Source organism: Felis catus, chromosome B1 (assembly GCF_018350175.1).
Source record: "Felis catus isolate Fca126 chromosome B1, F.catus_Fca126_mat1.0, whole genome shotgun sequence".
Classification (NCBI taxonomy): Eukaryota; Metazoa; Chordata; class Mammalia; order Carnivora; family Felidae; genus Felis; species Felis catus.
In genome coordinates this window covers 100,714,431-100,734,807 of record NC_058371.1, presented here as the reverse complement: position 1 = coordinate 100,734,807, position 20,377 = coordinate 100,714,431, and the positions used below count along the sequence as shown (strand labels likewise).

The following is a 20,377-nucleotide window of genomic DNA, read 5'->3' as shown; positions in this document are numbered from 1 at the left end:
AAGGAGGCACTACCCCAAACAGACAAAAAACAGAAAAGACACAAAAAAGGGCAGAAGAGACCTGTTCCTTAGAAATCATAAAACATTCTAACTTAAAAAAAAATTTTTTTTTAATGTTTAGTTATTTCTGAGACACAGAGAGACAGAGCATGAGTGGGGGAGGGTCAGAGAGAGAGAGGGGGACACAGAATCTGAAGCAGGTTCCAGGCTCTGAGCTATCAGCACAGAGCCCGACGCGGGGCTAGAACTCACAGACTGAGAGATCATGACCTGAGCGGAAGCTGGACGCTCAACCGACTGAGCCACCCAGGCGCCCCAAAACATTCTAACTTTAAACTATGTCAACTATAAAATTTCTTTTTCTTTTTAAATGAAACTCTGCTTTACCAAATAATTTAAAAAATGGTAGAATGTAAATCTTCCCTTAGTTGCTTTTTAGCCAAATAATTTGTGTATTTAAGTGAACTACACATCTATTACATGTTCAAATATGATACTCTGGCAAATTTACAAAATTAAGAGATTTAAAAATATTTACTTCATTATATTTGTTATAGGTATATCAATCCTCACTTCCTTAGAGTGTGATTCAGCAAATATGTATCCTGTAGAAAGTCAACTTATGTTTTCAGGTGAGCTTTACCGCTTAGCTTTATTTTTAAATTACGGCTAGTAACTCATAGTTTACTAAAAAAAAGAAAAAAAAATTGAATTAGCCTTGTATTTCTGTACAGGAAAAACTTACCTTTACTCCCCCTTTCAAGTTCTGTAAATTAACTTCAAACCTTAGGGAAAGCGCAAAATAAATACGCTGATAATATTATCTAGCCAAAGTAAAACAAAGGGTAGGGGAGTGGGGAAAGAAGGCGGGCGGTAACCAAACGCCAAATGGGATTTGTTTTTACTTAAGCATGTACAGAGCATCAGCGAGAACTTCCTTGTAAGCTAAAAGTATTCAGCATCTGAAAAAATATTTAAGTCTAGTTCTTTCTGGAGAAAAGAGAACAGGATTTAAGTGAGTAAATACTTAAGGCTAAGTGAGTAAATACTTCGGGGGGGAAAAAAAGCTAACCGCCACCGTGGAACTTTGGAACTTCTTTTTGTTTGTTTTTTTAAAAACTCAGCAGCGGAGTGAATTTTCCTGTTCCCGGGCCAGGATTCAGGGAGACCTGCGTTTGAGGCGGTGTACGCCTTCTTAGCGCCGGAGGGAGAGCGGTGGTGATGATGACGAGGAAGTGATGATTTACACAAATCCAAACGCCAACCGGAGCCCGCAAGGCCCGAGCGCCCGGGCGGCCGGGCTGGCTCCGCGTCTGCAGGCGTCCCCGCGGCAGCCGGGCGCGGACGCGGGCACGGTGGGGACCGCCGGCGCGCGTCAATGGGCCCATTCAGGCCGGCGCGGCGCGGGGGTTGAGAAGTTAAGGGGCGGGAGGTGGCGCGCCGGGGCCGCGGCCGCGCTATTTGCATTTCAATGAGACCCGCTTGTTGACTCAGTGCCCGGCGCTTCCGCAGCTCCCACCAGAATCTGCCTTTGTTGGTTTTAGCTCCGGTCAAGTCCACTTCTTGCAACGGGGGAGCCGCGCGCATTTAGTTTGTGTAGTCAGGCAGAACACTCGACAGGAAGGAAGGAGGAAGGGGTGCTCTGCGCGGCCATTGTCTGGGCAACTGGGCTTAAGCAGCCGAGTGACTATTTAATCTATAAGGTGCACTTGAATCCCTCGCAAATCCGCTCAGTGTGGAGCAGGGGGTACCCAGACAGGGACAGATGGTGCAGAACCCCTTTGTTTAAAAATATGGAAATGCGCTTTTTCATTTACTTAAGGTAGTCCGCTCTTTTAACTGTTGCTATTCCCCCTTGTTGCATTGTCAGCGAGAGACCCAGAGATGCTAATAGGTCTGGTCAACCCTACCTAAGCGCCTCCCTATTTTTTATTTTATTTTATTTTATTTTGTTTTATTGTATTGTATTGTATTATTTTATTTTATTTTATTTACCTTTTTAATGTAAGTGCTGGAAGTGAGGCTGCTATGTATGGTAAACCATCGTTACAGTAGGGACCCCTTGTACCCCTCTGGCGTCTTCTGAGCTTAGAGAGCATCCGAAGGAAATCTGTTCAAAAGTTTTGGAAGATCTCTTTTTCAGGGGCCCCCTCCATTTCCTTTTTCACATCAAACATCAAATTCAGAGAGGTCAGGATGCTTCACATACAACGTGATTTCCCTAAGGATAGAAGGAGAATTTACTGTCTTCAGGGTCTCCTGATGCTTTGCGGTGACCTCTTGGGCCATCAAGCACAGTGAAGGACGGCCCCCTTGGGTTCACAGGGCTGGAAGGATACCAGTGCAGCTCCACGAGGCCGCACACGTGTTTCTCCTTCCACAGCTGTAATTTAGAGTATGTTCAACATCAGGCTGTGGAAATGTACACACACACTTGCAATATTTTAGAAAAGTGGAAGACTCTGCCCATAGAGCCTTTGAGCGTGTTGACATCTCACAAGATGGAGTTTTCTGATTATTCTGACAGTATCAGGGACTCCATAGTCAGTGGGGCTAGGGGTGCCCTTGGGAACTTCTGAACACACCCACCTCAGTCTGAAATGAGGCCAACCAACCATCCACACACATGACCTATGTTTATTGTCCCAGCTTTCGTATAAAACGTGGCAGTCATAGTCCTGCTGGACTCCTCTAGCCATAGCAATACAAATCAGTTAAAGGAAAAATCTGAAAGGAAAACTGCATAGTAAAAAACAGTAATTTCCCATTATTTAACAAGATTACACAGGAAGCAGATTTTTGTCTTGCGGTTTTGAAGGTAGGATAAAGGTGACACATTAGAAAATAGATTGTTGAAGTATTTTAGTCTTGAGGTGTTTAAGTCTTGGGCATGTTAATACATTTATGTGAAGAGACAGAGGTCTGTTTGGTCTTTAATTCTAATGCAAACATTTGTGTGAAATGCTCACAGTCCATTTGTTTTTCTTTTTTTTTTAATTTTTTTAACGTTTATTTATTTTTGAGACAGAGACAAAGCATGAACGGGGGAGGGTCAGAGAGAGAAGGAGACACAGAATCTGAGACAGGCTCCAGGCTCTGAGCTGTCGGTACAGAGCCCGATGCAGGGCTTGAACTCACGGACCACGAGATCATGACCTGAGCCGAAGTCAGACGCTCAACAGACTGAGCCACCCAGGAGCCCCCGTTTCTGTTTTTCTTAAAAGGCACTCTTACCTGCCATGTGGCTGTAGACTCCTGCTCTCAAGTTGTCCCGACATGCTCTCTCTAAGAACATACACAACATACATACAACACCTGGATCTGTGATTTAATTACTATCTAGGCCATCACTGAGAGGCTTTCCAAGTGGCCAAGTGCAAGGATTTTGTTTCTTATCCAAGTACATTTGTCCATCACAGCCCGAGTCTATGAACTGTTGCTTAACTATGAATTCCTGCTACATTTCCCTTTCAGTCAGCCACTTTTGAGCAGGAAAGAGCCATAATCAGGTATTAGCCATAATTCATATTCTTTGCAGATAACTTGAAACCACCTTAAATTTATCTTGTTAGAAATTAATTAAAAATGCAGGTGTGGGAGGATCAGTATTTTTACACAGTTAAGCATTGTTGAGTAAACAAGTTTGTTCAGATATTCAAGTTAAAGGAAAGAGCTATGCTTGGAGTTCCAAAATTTTACAAGTTTTCCTTCCAAATGAAAAGGGAATATATTATTATTATTATTATTATTATTATTAATATCCCATGGACAGGTGTGAGCTTGAGTATATTAAAGTTCTTGGCTTTCTTTTGATTTTATATAATGAGCCTTTTTGTTGGACCTTATTACAGTGATGGTCTCCCTTTCTGATTCTGATTAAACCATGAAACCCCACACACTCACTCATATTTGTCATTTGCTTTTGGTTCATAAGTGAATTTTGGTGATGTGACTGTGCAGCCACAAATTCCCTAAAGCACTGGAATGCAGTAAAAGAAAACTACCCCATCTAGCAAAGAGTTTTGGTTTCAGTTGAGCCTGCAGCTTCATGCTCACTCATAGTTAATAAATGATGGCCATTCATCTAGCCCAGGGGGTTAACATTGGGGCACCCGGATTCTATTGGGTAAAACATTCTCAGGATGCTCCTGAAGCCCATGTGTTATAAGGGGCCAACCTGACCCTCCATGAAAGATCAGAGAATAAGACTATGTATTCCCATAGGGAAAGGCCACTGTAGCAACTGACCCTGTTTATGGGAGAGGATTTTGGCCAGTTGGGACATGAATTCAGATCCTTTCATTATGAATCTGTTCCTATAAGGTTATCGTGTCTGGGTTGAAGTTATTTAAATTGAACTGTTATTGTTAGTTTGGCATTGTTTAGGTTTGTCTAAAATGAAAATAATTATGGTGACCTTCAATATCAGAAAGGGGATTATTTAGAAGTGTGTGCCATAATTTCTATTCAGGTGTGGACTTAGTTTAGGAGAATTCCCCAAGTCAGAAATTGTTTTTCTCAAAGGCAGGACAAATTCCTAACTGCCAACAGTAAAATATTTCTGTTTTTTTCTCTTATCTCACTGGCCTCCTCCTAGTCTTCTTTACAGGCTCTTTGCCCCTTTCCTTATCCCTTATTGGGCTCTCTTAGAGCTTCTGTCTTTGGTCCTCATCTCTTCTGTACATTCTCCCATGGTGAGATAGCTGGGGAGATCTTTCTTGAACATACTGTACTCCTTTGCCTCAGGACCTTTGCACATACTGTTTTTGCTGCTTAGAATGTTATTTCCCCGGATATGGGGATAAAGAAACAAACCTGGCTTGTTTCTTTTTTCAGTTCTGTAGTCAAATGTCACCTTTCAAATAAAGCGTTGTACAGTTTTCCATAGAAAATAGCAGATATCCAGTTATGGCTGGGACTAGGGTGAAGCAAGCGAAGCATGCAGGACACAAAATTTAAGAAGGCAAGTTCAGGGTCAATACCTGAGAATATGTGCCTCTTTAAATTTGGTCCCCTAAGTACTTCACTTGCCTTACCTGTCCCAGTCCTACCTGTCCTAGTCCTATACCTGTACTCAGTTACTCTCTAGTCTCTGAATTTATTTTTCTTCACAGATATTATCACAACTAACATATAATTGATTATTGTATGTCTTCCCACCCTTGTCCCACTCACACCAGTAGAATGTGGGACCTGTGGGAACAAAGGCCCTGTCTGTTTTGGTTTTGCTATATCCCCAGAGCCTAGAACAAAACTCAGAACATAGTAGGCTTCCATTATATATTTATACTTAAATGAATATAATGTCTAAATCACTACCACTTGCATTATTGATGACTCTCAAATGCACAAAAACACGTTTTGTAAGTGGACCTCTCCCCTTGGCTGTCTATCCCACAAGCTTTTCAAATTCAGCATGCCCCAAATTGCATTTATCACTTTTTCACTCCCCAAACTACCTCCCACCTGAATTCTCTTGTCTGATGAATTGTAACTCCATCCAGCTCAGATCAAAATGCTAGAGATGTGGTAATTCAGGCTTATCAAGTTTACTCCCTAGATAACTCCTGCCTTCTCCATCTCCTTCCCTACTGTCCTGCTTTAATTCAGGCTCTCCTTCTTTCCTCCTGGAAAAACTACCATCACTTTCCAACACATCTCATGGCAAATAGCTTGTGCTGTGCTGAAAATTTCTGCCACATTGCTGTGAAGTGAACTCTCTAAACTGTAATATCTGATCATGCCACTTTCTTATCTTAAAACCCTTGTATGTAGCCCCATAGGTTTGAAGACAGGATTAAAGACCATTGGTGATCTGTCTGCTGACTCTCTCCTTGATTTCAGTTTCCTGCTGTGCTCACTCCTTTCTTCCTGCTCCTGTTATCTACCCTTCCCTTCTCTACTCAAGGCACACACTTTGTGCTCCACTCACCAGAGGACTCTGGAATTTTGGACTCCTCTATCTTCTTAAACGCTGCTTTACTATTGCCTGGCTAATCTCTATTTATCCATTCAGCTTCAATGGAATGGGCAATTTGAACTCCCTCTACCTATCATGCTATTTTATAATTTTCTGTTTGGTTGCCTGTCCCCCCGTTATGCTGTGAGGGCCTTAAAGATAGGAACTGGGTCTTTCATTTTTGGATATCCAGGATAGAGTTGGCTCTCCATGTTTGTTGAATGAATGTATAAATTCACCAAAAGATTATTTTATGTGGGATAAGGTATGGATCTAAATGACTTTCTCCTTACTACTTGCTATCTATTTATTCCAACACTATTTTAAAAAATCCTTCCATTCTCCCTTGTGTGAGGAGATAACTTTGCCATACAGTACATTCTTATGTTGGGTATAATTCCAGTTTTTCTTTTATCGTCTTGATTTATATCTATTCCTGTATCAATAACATATCAGTCTAGTTGCCTATAGCCACTTTTTTTTTTTTCCTAAAGTGTTCTTTAGGCTGTGCCTAATTTTATTTTCCTAAATATATTTTGGTCTCAAATGTTTTTTTGATTTTGTTTTTACTTTTTTAAAGTTTATTTTTTTTTTTTAGAGAGAGAGAGAGAAAGGGAACACAACTAGGGGAAGGGGCAGAGAGAGAGAGAGAGAGAGAGAGAGAGAGAATCTCAAGCAGGCTCAGCACTATCAGTGCAGAGCCCGATGCGGGGCTCGAACTCACAAACCATGAGATCATGACCTGAGTTGAGATCAAGAGTAAGATGCTTAACCGACTGTGCCACCCAGGCACCCCCTGTTTTACTGATTTTAATAGAAAAATCCAGTTAGGGTTTTAATTGGAGTAATTATCTGAAAAATTAACTTGGAAAAGCAGAACTCTTTCTAATTGTTGTTTTCTCAACATGAAGCTGGTTGTTTGCTAGTTTAAGGATAACCAGATAATAGAAAACCACATCAAAAACTGGCATCAAGTGATAGCCATTAAGTGAACCACTCTAGTTCCTTATGAGAAACGCAGACATGTTTCATATGGACTTCCCTCCTGAGATGACCCACCCAGCAAGCTAACATATTTGTCTTTTCAGAATTTCTAATGGGGAGAGGCAATGTCTTTCACATACCATTTCAGTGTTAGATGGCATATTATGGATAGAAAGTTCTTTCTTTTCTTTTGTTTTTCTTTTCTTTTTTTTTGGTCAAATCCTAGTATTTAAAAACAAATTCAGCCTATTTTCTTGGTGGAGATGAAAAACAGCTGGCCACCATCCCATCTCCACAGACTCTTCTTATACTTTCCACTGGTAAGAGTGAAATACATCTTTAACTCGGTTTGTCTGAAAATTTGTTTTGTAGGACCTTCTAAACATCCATAAATTTTACACAAACCATTTGAGCATTTTACATGATTAATCTTCTATTGTTTATCTAATGCAAGATGCTGTATACTATCTGAAATTCCAGTTATAAGAGAGGGCCATGACCTTAAAGGAGTCTGGGCATCATGTTCACTGCATCATGTCTATCCCATCCCCTTGTTTGTATTTTGTGATTAAAATCGCAGTTGTTTTATTTTTTACCTTGCTTATTTTAACTTCCTATGTCTATTTTTTTTTTTTTTCTGGGAATAGAATCTAAACTTTCTTATTTAGGCAAATGGGTTTATGAGCCCCTGGGGCAAAGATTTCATTCCATAGCCCTGAGGTTAGAAGCAGGGAGATGATTTGGTTCATTGGTTTTTCTTCTGAGTCCATTTCTTTCCAGTTCTCTAGCCCCTGATCTCTATCTACCATGGGAGTAGTTAATAATTTTTTTCTCATATCCTCTGGTTTTCAATTAATAAGTGCTCTGGTGATTTGATTTAAGGCATGCCTTGAGTTTGTACAAGCTGCATGCATGAGACCCTAGCTACAGCTTACTTAAGGTAAAGTTATTGATACTCTAGTGATGACAAAACTTAGTTTACATTATCATGAAATCATTTAATTTTTAAACCTGGTTAATTTTACCAAATATATATATATATATATATATTTTTTTTTTTTTAATTATCTAGCACCATAGCAATGGAAGGCTACCTCTACTTCCATATATACTTCCATGCAGTGAATTTTTTAAATTTCTTGAGACAACTGAGTTACAAGCCACTGTCAATCAAAAACAAAAACAAAACAAGCAGCCCCAGCTTACCCACTTGGACCACTGTTTACCTGCTTTCCCCCCATTTCTCTGACAGGCAAATATAGCATCCTATGCGGAAATACGAATAGTGCTGGTCAGATTTTAAACACAAAATAACTTTATAAAGCAGTGAGTACGTGTAGGAGGTACGCCCTGGGCTGCGTAGGTCTGGTCCAGCAATATATGCAGGGTCTGTAGGAGACAGAAGAGAACACAGTGTGTTCTTCCCCAGTGATGACTTTGGGAAGCGCTATACTTAATTCAGGGATGCTGCTATTACCAAAGAGTCTTTTTTGTTTTTTGTTTATGGAACTCTCCTTTAAGAAGAAAGGCCTGTAGACTTTCCAACCCAAAATATTTCCTAAATCTGTCAATTTATTGTTATCTCTACAGTCTGTGTCCTAACTTAGCAGTTTACCATCTCTCTCTCTTTTTAAAAGATTTACTTTGAGACAGAGAGAGAAAGAGCACTCGAAGTTATGTGTGTGAGTGCTTGTGTGTGCAAATGGGGGTGGGGCAGAGAGAGAGAGGGAGAATCCCAAGCAGGGGGTCAAACCGAACCTGTGAGATCATGACCTGGGCTGAAATCAAGAATCTGAAGCTCAACTGACTGAGCTTCCCAGACGCCCTTGCTTACTATCTCTTAATCTTGGCTGTGGAAACATCTTTAGTTGTATGCCCAGTTTTTATAATCCTTCAGTGAATTGTCCATTCTGCTGTTAGAATTACCTTTTTTCCCTGTTGATATCCCTTACATGCATTCAAAGTTTTCCACAATCTGGTCTTGCATTACTTTTCTAGCCTTTCCTTCTCTTTATCGCCTTCATACATTCTATTTTCAGGCAGTTACTAAAAGCTAGACAGAGCCTACATCCCCGTTTGCCTGAACAGTCTAGGTTAACACCTGCTATCCTCAGGTCCTATCTGTTTTAACATATTTAGCACTTTCAAAAGTGTCCTAGTTGATAAACATTAAAAAAAAAAAAAGGTGGGGGGTGGGGGTGGGACGTGCCTGGGTGGCTCAGTTGGTTAAGCCTCCGACTTTGACTCAGGTCATGATTTCACAGAATTCCAGCCTGGTGTCATTGGGCTCTGTGCTGACAGCTCAGAGCCTGGAGCCTTCTTCGGATCTGTCTCTCTCTGTCCCTCCCCCACTCATGCTTCCTCTTCTCTCTCTCTCCCTTTCAAAAATAAACATTAAAGGGGCGCCTGGGTGGCTCAGTCGGTTAAGCGGCCCACTTCGGCTCAGGTTATGATCTCACAGTCCATGAGTTCGAGCCCCGCGTCGGGCTTTGTGCTGACAGCTCAGAGCCTGGAGCCTGTTTCAGATTCTGTGTCTCCCTCTCTCTGACCCTCCCCCATTCATGCTCTGTCTCTGTCTGTCTCAAAAATAAATAAACGTTAAAAAAAATTAAAAAAAATAAACATTAAAAAAAAGTATACTAGTTTGTATGATTAGTTATATGGTTATTCCTTTGTATTTTTTAAAAGCTTTATTGATCTATAATTAGGTACCATTAAGTTCACCTGTTGAACATGTAGAATTTAGTGATTTATAGTATATGTGTTGCTGTGATACCATCACCATAATGCAAATTTAGAACATTTCCATCACCCCAAAAAGAAACTTTGTATCCATTAACAGTCACTTCTCATCCCACCCCCCCCCCCAACCTCCTAGCCTCAGGCAGCCACTAATCTACTGTCTCTCTACAAACTTGCCTATTATGAATGTGTAAAATAAAAGATATTATACAATATGTGGTTTTGTATGTATGTGTCTGGCTTCCTTAACTCTGAATAATGTATTTGATGTAGCATGTATCATGCATCAGTACTTCATTCCTTCTAAAACCAAAGAATGTTCCACTGTATGGAGATGCCAATTTCATGTACCCATTCATCATTTGAAGAACATTCAGATTATTTCCACATTTTGGCTGTTATATATAATGCTGCTATGAACATTAGTGTAAAAATCCTTGTGTGGATACATGTTTTCATTTCTCTTGATTATATACCTACGAGTGGAATTGTGCTGTCATATGGTAACTCTATGTGTAACATTTTGAGGAATTGCCAAACTGTTTTCATTTTCTGAAAAAAATATTTTTTTAATGTTTATCCATTACTGTAAGAGAGAGAGAGAGAGAGAGAGAGAGAGAGAGAGGAGGGGCAGAGAGAGCAGAATCTGAACCAGGATGCAGGCTCTGAGCTGTCAGCACAGAACCTGATCCAGGGCTCCAACTCACTAACTGTGAGATCATGACCTGAGCTGAAGTCGGACGCCCAACCGACTGAGCCACCCAGGCACCTCGCCAAACTGTTTTCAAAAGCAGCTGCACCATTTTATATTCCCACTAGTAATATATGAGGGTTCTAATTTTTTTCACATCTTCACCAATACTTGTTATTGTTTGTGTGTGGGTTTTTTTTTTTTTTTTTTGACAATAGCCATCTTAACGTGAAGTCTTATCTCAGTGTGGTTTTGATTTGCATTTTCCTAATAAGTAATGATGAGTATCCTTTCGCATGCTAATTAGCCATTCACTTATCTTCTTTAGAGAAATGCTATTCAAATCCTTTGCCTGTTTTTAAATTGGGTCGTTTGTTTTTAAATTTTTGAGTTGTTGAGTTGTAAGTGTTTTTTATAAATTCTGGGTACAAGTCCTTTATCAGATATATGATTGGCAAATATTTTCTCCCTTGTCTGAGGGTTCACTTTCTTGATGGTGTCAAGAAAAGCACAAATGTTTTTCATTTAGTTTTCTTTTTGTTTTGTTTTGCTTTTGAGAGGAGGGGCAAAGGGAGAGGGAGAGAGAAAATCTTAAGCCAGCTCCCATCTGTCAGCGTGGAGCCCAATATGGGGCTCAATCTCATGACCAATCTCACGACCATGGGATAATGACCTGAGCTGAAATCAAGAGTCAGACACTTAACAGACTGAGACACCTAGGCACCCCACAAATGTTTTTAATTTTGATTTAGTGTGACTTGCCAATCTTCTCTTTGATAGCTTATGCTTTTGGGGTCATATGTAAGAAATCATTGCTTAATCCAAGGTCACAAAGATTTACTTCTGAGTTTTCTTCTAGGAGTTTTATGATTTTACATCTTTCATTTAGGTATATGATCCACTTTGAGTTACTTTTTGTGTGTGGTGTTAAGTTAGGGGTCCAAATCTTATTTTGCATGTGAATTTTCAGTTGTTCTAAACCATATGTTGAAAAGGCTAAGCTTCGCCCATGAAATTTTCTTGGCCCTCTACCTCGGTGCATTTTTATAGTTTAATTGCTTATATTATTACTTTGACCTAGAATTGTTTTATGTCATTCTTCTCTTCCTATTGACTCTTACAAATTAATGCTGTCAAGATTAAATTCAGATGTATCGTCTCAGTGAACATTCACTAACCACCCAAGCTGAATTATTGCTCCCTTTTTTGTGTTGCCATAAATAACATTCATTTTATATCTTGAATATGGCATGTATCTTCTTGTATTTTAATTAGATGTATACACGTCTGTCTTCCTACTGCACTGTGAGCCTCTTATGGGAGGAGTTTCTCATGTATGTGTGCTCAGTACAATGTGTGGTGACTGGTAGGTGCTCAGAGTAAATAGTTGCTGATTAAATAAATGAATGAACGAATAATTGAGTGAAGGAATGAATATCCTAAATGAGAATACATTTCTATCTTATGTTAGTGGATTTTGTTTTTAAAAAGAGCTAAGAGTATTCAGTGAGCAAGGGTTGTCTGGTTGGATAATACTATTTTGGCCAAACTTTGAAGGCCATTCTAAAGGAGGAGATGCACGGTGTTTTGCCAAGAGTAGCAGTGGTGAAATAACTTCTCCAGATACCCCCTCCAAGGAGGATAGCATTTGAATCCATAAACAAGGGCTAGTATGTTTACTTAAATGACTCATTATTTAGTTGTTACCTTTCCCCCCCAAAGATATCTATCTCTGGCCATGGTGATATGACGTATAACACCAGGGTAGGAGTTGTAACTGAGGATTATTATAAAACTCTGATTAATTCATGTCTTCCTTATACCCTCACTGACAAGGGCTAGTATGTTTATTTAAATGATTTATTATTTAGTTGTTACCTTCCCCCCCACCCCCAAACATATCTATCTTTGGCTATGGTGATATGAAGTATAACACCAGGGGAGGAGTTATAACTGAGGATTATTATAAACCTCTGCATGATTCATATCTTCCTTATACCCTCACTGACCTGTCACTGTGCTTCTCTCCCTACTCTTTAGCTCATGAGCCCACGTTTTGTGTCAGTATTCCACATAAGACACCAGAAGCTGAAGCATCATTTCTAGAAGGTCACATTTAGAAAGCCAAGTCACCACTATGGGAAAGCAAATTCCATTTGGGCTTTTCCTTGGCTATTAGCAGAATTAAGCTGATCAAACCTGGCTGTTATTGTGTAAGTTACATTGGAGGACAGGTGATGGATTGACAGAGGCAAGATCTGGCTGTGGCAGAAATCTGAGGTGGCTGGTGCTAATAGACTTTGTGTCCTATATGGATATTAGAAAAAAGTGTGTTGTCCTTTTGCAGGCATCTAGGATCTCCTGGTTCACAGCTAAAAAGGTAAGCCCAAAGAGCTAATGGTCAGGAAAATCAGTTTTAGCTCTAAGCCTGTGCTTAACCAGGACTTGTAGTGTTAAGGCAATTCGTGCTGAGATAGTGAAATTCTATTGTAACCCGTTGTTCAGAGATGAGAAAACACCCATATTATTGGCTTCTAGTGTCACAATGAGAGAGCTCACTTTACACCACTGTGTACTTGGGGGATGTGTTTTGATCTGCAATATAACTGAGTCCCTGGAAAGGCCGGGCACGGGTCTCATGTGGGTTTCTCCTGTATTTATTCCAAATTAAAGCAATAAAAATTAATAAGAATCTTTTGTAGATTGTCAAAAGAAGAGTTAGCCAATTGTCAGCACTGTAGAAAAGCATGTTCTTCTCAATGTATATACGTGGCTTCTGAACGTTGATTGGCAAAGCAGTATTACCACTGTGGGGGATGGGGGGTTGCTGGTGTTTTAGAATTAGTGAATCACAGCCACACAGCAAAAATGGCAATGAAAACTTTCAGCCCATAGATTCAGATGGGCTCTCTGCTGAAATGACTAATAACTGTTGTCCGATCAATGGGTACTAACTACAAAACATCTATAATTGTTTCATGTGTTTAAAGTCACATTTGTTGAAATAAATGATTGCTCATTTACCTAACAAAAATTTGATTTTCATAATTTTCAGAATTCATACAAGGCTTAGCATAGTCAAAGACTATATTCAGTTGAATAACAAATCTACATCAGAATTAAAGATCAAATGCTAACATTATCCACGGTGGGAAGAATAATTGAAAAATTATCAAATAGTTTAAGCTTCTGTTAGGGTAATTTACATAACTTAGAATACTCAGATTGATTAAAAGCATGTGGTAAGTAAAAGTCTAAATGATTTTCATAAATCTTGTTATTTATCCAAGTATGGCATGCTTAGCAAACCTAATCAAGAAAGAAGTTCTTACATAACAACAGATTTGTTGTGAAAATAGACGTAAAACTGAAAACACTTCATACATTTCCTATTTATTTATATAACAATTTTCTATTTATTTAGTCATCAAGAAGGGCATATGCAGACATTTGGTATGTACATAGCAAGAAAGGCATTTTCTATAAATTAGAGTATTTTCTCCACTTCCATTATTTACCAACTGTTCAATATTGCACATTATTTGGAGTTGTTTGCTAGAGCCAATGATGAATGTTGTCTGTCAGCCTATACAATATTTTTCAACTCCAAGGTTATAGGAGCTTATAATGTTTTTTTTTGTTTGTTTGTTTTTTTAATTTTTTTTTAACGTTTTATTTATTTTTGAGACAGAGAGAGACACAGCATGAACGGGGGAGGGGCAGAGAGAGAGGGAGACACAGAATCAGAAGCAGGCTCCAGGCTCTGAGCCATCAGCCCAGAGCCCGACGCGGGGCTCGAACTCGCGGACTGCGAGATCGTGACCTGGCTGAAGTCGGACGCTTAACCGACTGCGCCACCCAGGCGCCCCTTATAATGTTTATTTGTTTTTGAAAGAGAGAGCGGGGTAGGAGCAAAAAGAGAGGGAAACAGAGGATGGAAGCCAGCTCTGTGCTGACAGCAGAGAGCTTGATGCAGGGCTTGAACTCAAGAACCGTGAGATCATGACCTGAGCTGAAGTTGGACACTTCACCCACTGAGCCACCCATGTGCCCCAATATAAGCTTATAAAACAAGCATATTTGTGTCTTGAAAGATCTTAAGATCTCAAAGCTTAATAAAAAAAAACCCAACTTATTTTGCATGTCTCTTATAAAGGAAACCAATATTTTATTCATTCTTCTTTGTTCCTGGTTGTCTCCCCACTCCCCACTGTGTCACTCTTCACAGTCTGACTTGTCTGACTTACGTGTGATTCCCAGGCATTACACAAAGTTTAAGGCCTATGAGATAAGCTTTATAAAATGGCTCAGACTTTGAGGGCTCAACCCCCCAGCCCTCCATTGTGTCAACCCACCACCTGAAAAAGGATGAGGCTAATCCACTGATAGCTAATCAGAAGGGTTTTGCCAAACAAAGAGAGAGTGCTCCTTGCTTTTGAAAGTTTTGGTGTCCCCTTGCTTGGACCTAGTTACAGCCTAAGCAGACTGCAGGGTATTTGAATCCCAGAGACCTTAGGAGGCTGAGGGCCCAAGCCTGAGCCAATCCGGACTGTCCTGCCAAAGCCCACATGGAAGGAGATATAGTTCCTCTATTTGCTCCTTAGAGCAATATTTTTTTTTTTTCTAATTTCACCTTCTTTTGCCCAGGCAATAAGGATACTACCCCAGTGAAGCTAACAGTGTGCATCAAGAATGAAATTCTTTCATGAATCTTGGGGAAGAGAATATCCCATTTTATAATGGTGTCTTTGCCACCTGGGTAAGTTACACAAACTTGTCAGTAAGAAACAATATTGCTGTTAGGTTTTTAAATGAGTGGCCTAAAGTAACTTATGTGGGGTTGGTGGCATAGAAAGAGAGATGTCCAATTCTAAACAGACCACAGCTTTAACATCAAATCGTTTACATACTGCAAAATGATTAGTTCACAGGTAGAACCAGAATATTATGCCCACTTATCCCCTCCTCTCCATTACAGTTTATTGTTCACTTTTTATGCCATTTCTCTTAAAGCATTAGGGAATGTCTTATGGCAGAAATTTTTTATGCAGAAAGTCAAGTTCCTAGAAAACAAAATCGTGCCTGGCTATGTGTATGCATACAATTCAGGGGGTAGGAGAAAAACAAGGCTGAAGTTTGTTTGCTGAGAAAGGATTATGTTAGCTGGGTTTATTGTCTTAATTTCTGCACCTGACTGTGTCACCAACAAGTTGGACTGATTAAACTTATAAGAACACTCATTATAGAAAGGAAATAAGTCTAGCCTGTGGTTGCTCAACTAATGAATAGGGAAAATGGGATAATTTCAAGCTAGTGAAAGAAGAATGTATATAACAAGTATGCTAGACTGTATAAAAGATCTGAAGTCCCTACCACAGTCAGCCCATGTACCTAAAACATTCTATTATTCTTTAATTGACTTGTTTTGTAGGACGTGAAGTCTTAGAGTGAATGTGCTAGTATATTAAATAGAGTAAAATTTCATAAATTTAAACTAAGAAGAATAATTTTAATATGGAATAGTAAAACATTTTTAGAAAGATATTTAAAAATATATGTTAAATGATAAACCTGACTGTAAAAAAAACCGTTTTAAATCATTCTTTAAACATTTTTTTTTAGTGTTTATGTATTTTTTTGAGACAGAGAGACAGGGTGTGAGTGGGGGAGGGTCAGAGAGAGAGGGAGACACAGAATCTGAAGCAGGCTCCAGTCTCTGAGCTGTCAGCACGGAGCCCGATGCGGGGCTTGAACTCATGAACTGTGAGATCATGACCTGAGCTGAAGTCGGATGCTTAACTAACTGAGCCACCCAGGGGCCCCTGTTTTGATCATCCTTAACAGACATGAGCCAAAACACATCAGACTTACTTTCTTTTTTTCTTTAAAAAAAATTTTTTTTTAACGTTTATTTATTATTGAGAGACAGAGAGTGAGCAGGGGAGGGGCACAGAGAGGAGGAGACACAGAAAGGGAAGCAGCCTCCAGGCTCCGAGCTGTCAGCACAGAGCCTGATGCGGGGCTTGATCTCACGAACCGTGAGATCATGACCTGAGCCGAAGTCGGACGCTTAACCGACTGAGCCACCCAGGCACCCCAGACTTACTTTTTTAACCCAAGAGTCCTCCATCCTGCACACCTGGTTTAGAATCACTGCCTGGTGGACGGTGGTTACTAATGGGGGGTGTCACACCTGTAGTTGGGTGGAACAGGAAACAAGATTGGGAACTACTGACCCAGACTGTAAGGCCTTAAACATCTTCCAGACAATTTCATATATACCATTCAATTTCTTTATACGTGGTGCAAAAGTAAGTGTCAGCCTGCTGCTGAACCAAATGGTTACACTTGATTGAAATTATAGATAGTGAAGTTTTAGTTACAGCTTTTTTCTGTTTTGGAAGCATGCATAGGTATGATATAATATTGGCCTGCCTGGGTGGCTCAGTCAGTTAAGCATCTGATTTGATTTCAGCTCAGGTCACAATCTCACCGTTTGTGGGTTTGAGCCCCGCACAGGGCTCTGTGCTGACAGCATGGAGCCTGTTTAGGATTCTCTGTCTCCCTCTCTCTGCCCCTTTCTCTCTCTATCTCTCTCTCTCTCAAAAATAAATAAACATTTTTAAAAAAGATACGACATAATGTAGAAAATGTAGAAAAGTGAAATAAAAGACAATACATTTCACCCGTAATCCCATCGCCTAGAGTCATTGTTGTCATTTTGGGTGTACATTTATGGCAGCTAGTCTGAGCCTAACTGCCCCAGTTTGCCTAGGACTGAGGAGAGTTTCCCAGATATAGGACTTTTGGTGCTAAAACTGACTAAGTCCGGGGCAGAGTGGGATGAGGTGGTTACCTTACAGTAGTCTCCAAACTGAGATTAACACAAGAACTGCTTGTTTTAGCCAGTCATCTCAGGCAACTCATGGAAAAGAGAGAGAGAATGAGCTAGTTGTTTTAAGCTGCTAAATTTGGGCGTGGTTTGGTTCTATCTACTTATCTGTCTATTTTATACAAGGGCTTTGTAACTGGATTTAAAATCTAGCAGTATATTATAGATATATGTTCATATTTTAAACTAGTGCTCTACAATAACAGTTTTAATGCCTGCGTACAATTCTCCTGAAGGGAGGCAGGGACTGCAATCTGTTTAATAACTCCCATATCATTAGACATTTAATTTGCTTCTCATTTTGTTGCTTTTCCAAGCAAAGCCGTCCCAAATACCCTTACAGCTTGATATTTGCATACAAACTCCACGATTACTTCTTTAAGATTGATTCTTAGAAGTGGAATTGCTGAGTAGAAAGGTATTATTTTGAAGGCTTTTGCTGAATATTGCCAAAGTGCCCTTCTTATATGTTGTGCCAATTTACAGATCTACTGATCTCATGTAAGAATGCTTGTGTTGCAAACACTGGTTTTGCCACAACCAGACAAGCTCCCAAACTCTGTCAACCTGACGAATTAACGAGACTTTCTTATATTCTATAGTTAGCCTCAGACACACCACAGTGAGATTCCTCTGGTCAATTTAAATTGTGCCATGAGAATATGTTCTGTGCAACAGCTCCTGATGTTTACATAAGTTATTACTTAAGCCCTCAACATCATCAAATATTTATTTAACATCCACCATAGGTTAAGAATTGCAACCAGAGGTCCCTGTGCAACTTAGAATCTGAAGGAGAGAACAGAGGCAGTATTCTTAATCTTTGCCTTGGGAGTGTTTTTAGTGACTTCCTTCTTTTATTTCCTCTATATAATCACATCACAGGAAAACTGTCCTGAAATTTAGAAAATTAAGCATTTTACATCATGAAATATAAAGTACCTTCAGAAAAGAGAAAAATACATATGCACGGGTTAATAAATGGTTAAAAACTGAATTTCTGTGTAACTACCATCCAACTGAAGAAACAGAACATTATCAATACCTGAAAATCACCCTCTCCCTTCCCATGTATCTTTATGGAGTTCTAATCCAGAAGAGTAATCATTATAACTCTGTGGTGATCATTTCTTTTCTTTCCTCTCTTGTTCTACCATTGTTTAGTTTTGTCTGCTTTTAGTTTTATATCAAGAAAATCATAATGACTCATTCTTCTGACTTGTTGTTTTTGCTCAACATTATATAAGATTCATCCATTTTATTGTGGGTAGTTGTGTAATATTCCACATTATAAACATGCTATAAATTTTAATCCATTCTACTGTTGATAGATTTGGGTTGTTACCAATTTTTGGCCTTCAAGCCAGTCCATGACATAATCATGAAGCAAATACTTTGAAGTAATAGACTTCAGATTAGATGCATAAATAAATCTAATCTTTAAAAGGCTTAGTTCTTGGGGTACCTGGGTAGCTCAGTAGGTTAAGCATCTGACTCTTGATTTTGGCTCAGGATATCCCACTGACAGTTTGGAGCCTGCTTGGGATTCTCTCTCTTTCCCTCTCTCTCTCTGCCCCTCCCCCGTTTGCTCTCGGTCTCTCAAAATAAATAAACTTAAAAAAAAAAAAAAGACTTCATTCTTTTGTGATTAGTTTTTCTCCTCCAGTGCTTTCAACTTTGATAATTTGCTTAAATTATAGGTTTGACTGTGAATCCTATTATATTGAATCTTCTTTAGTTATAACTGTTCAATGAAGGTTTTTTTCCTTCCTACCTATGGAATTGTGTAGGTACAGGAAACACTCATAATGGATGGCCACTGCTGCAATTACCTGGACTCTTTCCTCCTGCCACAGTTGCTGTTCTTAGTGAAAAACTTGGAGTTTCTGGAAAATTGATGGGTTCAGAAGTGGGTGGGGTTAAAGGAACTGACCTGGGAGAGAAAGTAGATCCACCAAGTTAGAGACTTACCTAGATGAGAAAATATCATATTTTAAGAAAGCAGTTATCTTGTGGAAAGTTGGGGAGTCATCACTATCTAGAAAAATGGAATTTTTACCTGATTCAAATTGGGTCCAAATCTGTTTCCACCACCTAACGGTTATATGATGATGACTGATTTACCCATCTGAGAATCTTTCATCTTTTGCAAAACCAGGATGATAAAACCTTTCCTAAGAAATTAGGGAGTGAATGCAAGTGGTTAGGAGGTATTTATGATTTGAAATATAGCATGTTGATAATATTCAGCTGTTGGCTTTTAAAAATAACTTTTAAAGTTTAAGAAAATTTAGATATAAAAATGACATATAAAAATGATATAAAAATGGGGCATCTGAGTAGCTCAGTCGGTTAAGTGTCTGACTTCTGCTCAAGGTCATAATCTCACTGTTTGTGAGTTCAAGCCCTGTGTCGGGCTCTGTGCTGACAGCTTGGAGCCTGGAGCCTGCTTCAAATTCTGTCTCCCTCTCTCTCTATTCCTCCCCCACTCATGCTCTGTCTCTCTCTCTCTGTCTCTCTGTCTCTTTCTCTCACTCTCTCTCAAAAATAAATAAACATTAAAAAATTAAAAAAATTAATATACAAATGTAGATAAAAAGCATTTAATTTAGGCTTAAATTTCTTCTGATTAAACATGTAAAAGTATTTTCAAATCTCTCATGTTGGAAAAACTATTGCTCTGTGCCATTTTATTTTTGTCTCTTTGGGTTGAATAGAGTATTTATCATGTAACTTAATAAGTCAATGGACAGATTCTTCACAAAATGATCAGAATGAAAGATTAAAAAACAGCATCAAATAGGGGCACCTGGGTGGCTCAGTCGGTTAAGCGTCTGACTTCTGCTCCGGTCATGATCTCATGGACCATGAGTTGGAGCCCCGCGTCGGGCTCTGTGCTGACAGCTCAGAGCCTGGAGCCTGTTTCAGATTCTGTGTCTCCCTCTCTCTCTGACCCTCCCTCGTTCATGCTGTGTCTCTCTCTGTCTCAAAAATAAACATTAAAAAAAATTTAAAAAACAGCATCAAATATAAAATCACAACTTTGTATATAAAACAGTATAATCCATTTTATTATATTTGTTTCTTTCCATCTCTTGAAAATACACAA

The 20,377-nt window shown here is 39.3% G+C and overlaps 1 long non-coding RNA gene across 1 annotated transcript; it reads right to left on the bottom strand.

Annotated features, from left to right (window-relative positions):
- Nucleotides 1–8,020: 8,020 nt before the first annotated feature.
- LOC123384955 lies at nt 8,021–19,554 on the bottom strand. Its single transcript, XR_006596788.1, has 3 exons — nt 19,328–19,554; nt 19,101–19,201; nt 8,021–8,332 (listed from the first exon to the last, which is right to left on the bottom strand). It is a non-coding gene; the product is annotated as an uncharacterized LOC123384955 (long non-coding RNA).
- Nucleotides 19,555–20,377: the final 823 nt, after the last annotated feature.